The 6,662-nt window shown below is 37.1% G+C and overlaps 1 long non-coding RNA gene across 1 annotated transcript; it reads left to right on the forward strand.

Moving 5' to 3' along the window:
* The first annotated feature begins 1,913 nt into the window (after positions 1 to 1,913).
* Positions 1,914 to 6,433, forward strand: LOC148043808 (uncharacterized). The gene is made up of 3 exons (XR_015697812.1): positions 1,914 to 2,218; positions 3,138 to 3,287; positions 5,491 to 6,433. It is a non-coding gene; the product is annotated as an uncharacterized LOC148043808 (long non-coding RNA).
* The last annotated feature ends 229 nt before the right edge of the window (positions 6,434 to 6,662 follow it).

Consider the following 6,662-nt stretch of genomic DNA (forward strand, 5'->3'; position numbering starts at 1 on the left):
TTAAATTAAACAAGTACTAAAAAGGTAAATCTTCCACTCGCACATATATGCTAGTCGTTCATGACTCTAGGGGGCAGTGCTCATCTCAGTTACAAAGCCGAACAGACAGTGCTGTCCGAAGACGTCTCTGTGGTCATGTGGCTGGCATGACTAAATGCCAAAGGTGCATGGAACACTATTACCTTCCCACCAAAAGTGGTCCCTAATTTTCTACTTGCCTTTTTACATGCTTCCAAACTGCTAGGTTGGCAGAAGCTGGGACAAGTAACATAAGCCCACTTGGTTCCGCGGCACTAGGGATTCAAACTGCCGAACTGCCGAACTTTCTTATTGACAAGCTCAGTGTCTTAGCCACTGAGCCACGTCAACTCTTTAACAAGTACTAGAGATTCATAAATCCAACACATCCAACCTAACCCTAACTCCTTCATGAAAATATGGTGTTATTGCCATGAATTCTAGTTTGCTTGCGGGTGGGACCACACTGAGGATGCTGCTGAGATTGGACGACCTTGGCTTAGAGCCCAAACATTTCCTGTTAAAATCTTCCATGATTGTATATGGTAGTCAATAACCTGATGAGGCTTTCCCAACTATACTAAAGGAGATATGTTTACAGACATAAAGAGCATCTGCAATCTGAAATATTTTGTTTGCAATGTGGTATCTTAACTCAATTTATAGCCCCTTATCTGTTTGTTAAGCAAAGATCTTAGTACTTCCCATATCTACAAAGCAGATTTTTAAAATCCATTGATCAGGAAAAACTGCATCTATTTCTCTATGAATTGTACTCCAAAAACTACTGTCATTTCAGTAGTTACCTTATACTTTCCATAGTTTGTGTACTTTTCTAAGTTGCATTCTTTTTCTCTATAACCATTTATTAACTGTGAGATTTATTTTTAAAATACACAATAGCATCTTGGATAGTTCTATGAAAGGCGATGTAATCAATGCACACAGAGTAATCTTCATGATTCCCTACATTTGTTATCTTAAAAGTGCAGTCTAAATTTTGCAATAATTAACAAATTGGTATTATTTTAGATGTTATGCGTTTACATGTGTTCACCTTCTATGGAAGTGATCAAAGCAATACATAATTACTTAGCATTCATCATATAGCTATAGAGTCAGTTGCTGAAAATACTGGGAAAATAATTTTGATGCACAATGATAAAATATTGCAATTCTTTTTGTTTTTATTTAGATAAAGGAAGTTTCAGACAGAAACCTCACATCTTGATGTTTCTCATTATGTCTTGTTTGGTAGAATCAATTTGGAGTCTACCTTTTAATCCATTAACATTGTACTTAACTGCCATAGAGAATAAATAACAGCAAAAACCTAACCTTGGATTGATATTCATGCCATGACATTCATCAGGTACCTATCAGTTTTATTTGTTTTGTAAAAGCAAATTTTCTGGGTTCATCCTTAGAAAACCAGAAATACTTTTTTAAAAACCTAAAAATAATAATATGCCTAGCCAGCTGCTTTCAAAGAAAAGAAAAATTATAGTAACAAGGAGCATCAGTTCCAATGAGCTCTTCACACCAGTTTAAATCCTGATATTGATATTAGTCTGAAACCCATTCTCTGGCTGATTGGGACCTCTCTTTTGTGGGGTCAGGGGGGAGACCATATTTCAGATATGAGGCAAGCCCATATGTGTTATAGACTGTAGGCTGTATGAAGAAAATAGTAATAACAATGTTAATAAATGAGATGTACAGCAACAAGTAGAGTTCTGCCAAGCCTTTGTTGCACTTTTCCCAAAAGCATCGTCATTCATTCTGATGGGGAGAAAATTGCTTTTTAGTTTTTATTAATTTGGTGTCATCATGATTAGAATATGGTATCTTCAACTCTCACTATAGGTTAGCCAAAAGTTTTTCTGAGTGTCCTGTCTGTCATTCTAGGTGCCTCTCTAATTGTCCACAGCCTCCTTTGCTTCTCACTCTTCACTTTAACCCAAAAAGAATATATAATGTGCTTTTTCAGAAGTGGAAACATTGGCAAGCAGGACATTGCAGAGTGATAGATATGTTGGAAAGAAAAAGAAAATAGCAGACTCCACCGCAACACATTATCAATCCAAGAATCGTTTCTTTCATCAGAAGTAATGTGAGAAATTCTTAGAATGAGATAAAGGAACAAAATCCTCTTTCATAGGACAATAAGTCAAGAAAACAAACTTTTGGACAAAGGAAGGTAGGTTTTTTTCCCCCAAGTAAATTAAGAGTTATACACAGTATTTAACTTCATCAGATATTGATCTCGAAAGTCAGGCTGTAGTTGGGATGGGAATCTTGGGAGAGATCAGCAGTATGAATAGTATGTGTGTGTAGCAACTGGGTTTAATTCCAAAAAGCTGCTCCAGGGCTATTGTGGACTAAATAATAAACTTCTTCACAACTCTTTCAATCAACTGTATCTTTTTCTAGGACTGCTGTCCTCAGGTATGGTCTGGGGAAATACAAGCTGATTTAACTTTCAGCTAGATTAAGTAAAACCCATCTGGCTTCAAACAATTTTGCAGCAGCTTGCAAGAGATTCAGTTATCCATAGTCCCACCCCACCCCAGTTAGACTCTTTTTCTACTGCTATGACTTTCCCATTTCCCTTAACAAGTTACCAATCGTTTATTTCCTTCTTGATATGTATTTAACCTATTTTATTTAGTCATTTGTATGTGTGTATGTGTATAAATATGTATGTGTGTATGTGTGTGTGTGTGTGTTTGTGTAGATATGTATGCAGAGTCAAAGCAAAAACAAAATGTATATGTATACAACTTGGTATGTATGTACACACTCATCCATTCACATGGATTGAAGGAGGGGTCGATGAATAATGGATGGATGGATAGATGATAGATAGATATATAGATATATAGATAGATAGATAGATAGATAGATAGATAGATAGATAGATAGATAGATAGATAGATGTATACAGAATTCGCTTGTAGTTCTTTGCTTGGAAGAGAAAGTTGGGATGGTGCAGCAACAGAGGATTGATTGTCCTGGCAGCCCAAGCTGAATTGATCTTCCTGAGAAAGAGAGAGAGGAAGGAAGGGAGAGAAAGAGATTTCTGATGTGTTTCATACCCATGATTTTTTATATTTCAGGCAAATGTTATAACTACTCTGCTCCTCAGATTCCTGTTTCTCATCAATAGCTGCAGCAGATGTTAGTATGATAGAGAGGAGCAAAGCACCAACCGTTGATTCCGATGTGGGATATTCCAGCAATCAAAATGCAGAGTTGCCTAGGAAAAGGTAATTTATGGAAGACAAATCAATGCTTGAGTTGACCCAAACTCTAGAACACTACTTTAAACACAGACTAGGAAAACACAGATAATAGATACATTGTGGTGGGTTGCAGATGAGTGGACGCTGATATCATCTATTCATGCTCTTCAAAAAGGTTTGGTGCAGAGGTGGGTCGCTGCCAGTTCAGCCCAGTTTGACTGAACCAGTAGTGGAATTCAGGCCTGCCACGTCCCCAAACCGGTTACCTTGCTGCTGCTTGGGTGCCGCCATTTTGGATTTTAGTAACTGCGCATTGCGAGTGGGTTGTGAACCAGCAGTAACACCAACAGCAACCTACCCCTGGTTTGGTGTTCCATACACACAAGAAAGCAATCTGGAAGTACTAATGTCCTAAGCAGCCAATTGCTTTATCCCAATGTTCAAAAGAAAGGTGTTTTCCAAAGCAGCTTTGTCTAACCTGGTAGAGAACTTGAAATTACACCTCCCCAGATTTAGATCTATGCTAGTTAGGTATTCTGGGAGTTGCAGTTCCAATAACCCTGGAAGGCATCAAGATATAGAAGCCTGCTTAAGAAATTCTGACATAGCACAGTGGGTGGAAAAGTCTAGTTAAGTACATATTCTTTTTCATAGTGTATTTTGTTCACTCATAGACTAGCCTTGGTGCAAGTAAAACTACACAATCTTTCTCAGCAGCATTATTTGTAGAGGCAACAAAATTGACAAGATGGCAGGCAAAGAAGAGAGAGATCAATGGGTACTTTATGTTTGGGTACTAAACAGCGTGAAGCTTGTATCATGATTCTCAGTCCTCTATCTTGCAAGAACTGATCTCCACTCTGAATGCCACTGACTTACTCTCACACCTACCTCTTAAAGTAGAATTCCTGGGGTTTTCCCATCCATAAGTGGCTTTATCAAAAAGAGAATCTTGAGTAAATTTTCATCATTCACACTCCCAGTGTGGGGAGAAAAAAATCTTGAATATTTTGTTTTCAACTTTCAACTTTTCAATATAATGAAGAACTACTGTTAACTGGGGACAAATGGGGCTATAATCCCATATCTGTTTTATCAGAAGCCAAATGATCACTCTATCTTTGTTTGTGAGGCCAGTATGAATTAATAACAATAACTTCCAAAGAAAATTATACCATAATTTCCATAATCTGTATCTATTTAAGTTTGTAACACTGAGAATATAATGCATCATCTGCAAACATTGGATGAGTTTCAAAGACCTTTTACCTGCTCTCTGTTCGTGCTGCCTCTCATATCTTTATGACATGGAATGAACTACTTGGCGCCACATTGCTGTTATCCATTAACCATTCCTGTTTTCCTAATCAGCTCAGACTCCATCTTTCTCTGTCCTATCTGTTATTGTCTTCTGAAGAGGGATGCAATGTTCTTTTTGCCCCGTCTGGTTTGCTTGACATGATTTGTGTATCTGCCTACTAGCAGAGTTCCTTCCACTGAACCCTGTGCATTATCTGCTTTCCTATTTCCCCACCCCTTCTCTATAACCAGGCAAAGAGGGTCATACATCTGTAAATGACAGCTGTTATGAAAAATGAGGACTTAGCACACATGGCTCTCATCACACACGGACTCATCTTCCACACCACAGACATGGCGTGCTTCCCTACAAAGGCAGAGTGCAGTTAAACACCTAATAAATTGCTGGCCCATCCATTTAATAAGCCATCAAAGACAGTGTTAGCAAATCAACAAACCAATCAGAAATTTGAGACAAGAGTATTTTATTTATTTTGCCACAGACATTGTATAATTTGTTATTAACCCCATTCTGTGATCATCCAAGCAGTGAGTTTATGCAGTTTTAAGGAAAAACGTGTAAATGCTGTAATGTATATGCTTCTTTTCCATTCTCTGATATTTTCTTTTATTTATTGTCACAAGAATTCTGTGAGAAAGGCACACATTTGACCTTAGCCAAAAAAGCAAAGAGCCATGTGATGTTCAGCACATTCACGAAAGAGAAAGGGACTCCAATTAATACCACTTTATAATGCCTTGGAATACTGCATGCCGTTTTAGTCGCCATGATATGAAAAGATGATGGGATTCTAGACAGAATGCAGAGAAGAGCAACAAAGATGATTACGGAATTGAAATTGGTTATGTCTAGTTTAATGAAAAGAAGGACTAAAGGTGACATGATAACAATGTTATGATATTTCAGGGGCTGCCACAAAGAAGAGGAGGTCAAGCTATTCTCCAAAGCACCTGAGGGCAGGATAAGAAACAATAGGTGGAAACTAATCAAGGAGAGAAGCAACCTAAAACTAAGGAGAAATTTTCTGACAGTTAGAACAGTTAACCAGTGGAACTTTCCTCCAGAAGTTGTGAATGGTCCAACTCTGGAAGTTTTTAAGAAGAGATTGGACAACCATTTGTCTGAAGTGGTATAGTATTCCTTCCTGAGCAAGCGGTTGGACTAGAACACTTCCAAGGTCCCTTCCAACTCTGTTATTCTGTTCTGTTTAAGGAATTTGAACTGAACCAAATGATTTGACACAAGGTATACTATTGAAATGTGACATCATGCAACTTTTGCAAAGTAACTTTTGCACTTCAACTTACTTTCTTGATAATGAATGTTTCTCAGAGTAGAGAAAAACACCAAAATAAAATATATCATTTTATTTTTTAAAAATGGATGGATATAATCTGTGCGAGGCAAAACCTTGGCATGTGAGGGAATGGAGAAAATTAGGGTGAGCAGACTGATAAAAGTGCCATTATGTATAAAGCAAGCTCCATCCCTTTTTTACATGCGTCACAATATGACACTCAGAAATATCAAAGGGGTGGAGTTTGTGGCATGATGCTGTCTCATTATTTTAGTCTTATGACAATATCATAGAAAACAGTGCTAAAAATAGATCATGGTAGGGCATATTTGAGGCATGGTTAGGGTATGTCTGAATGGATTTTTTTCCCCTCCCAATATGGTTTCAAAATCTTTTCCAGAGAATCTATGGTCTTCCATTGTGCACAAATTTAGAAATATATGGACTGCTATTGAGTGACCTCCTGTGGTAGAGACATAAATGTACTATCTGATGTGTAGAATGTATTTTCTAAAAACCGATGTATGGAGCTTGAAATGTAATAGAAATGAATAAGAGGACAGAGTAGATTAAACCTTTTCAATAAAATATTTTTGATAGAAATTCTCCTCATCTCTTTTCTCACTTCAGCAGAAGAAAAATTTAAAATATTAAAAAACCAACAATAAAGGCGTGAAAATCCCATTCTCACAGTTTAATCAGAACTGATATTTAGTTCAGTTTTTATGTATATACAAACTTTAATTGCAAAACAATATTCTTAATAATAATTTTATAAATT

This window comes from Thamnophis sirtalis, unplaced genomic scaffold, assembly GCF_051295495.1.
Source record: "Thamnophis sirtalis isolate CommonGarterSnake01/CBP01778 unplaced genomic scaffold, rThaSir2_p1.2 scaffold_10, whole genome shotgun sequence".
In the NCBI taxonomy this organism is placed as follows: Eukaryota; Metazoa; Chordata; class Lepidosauria; order Squamata; family Natricidae; genus Thamnophis; species Thamnophis sirtalis.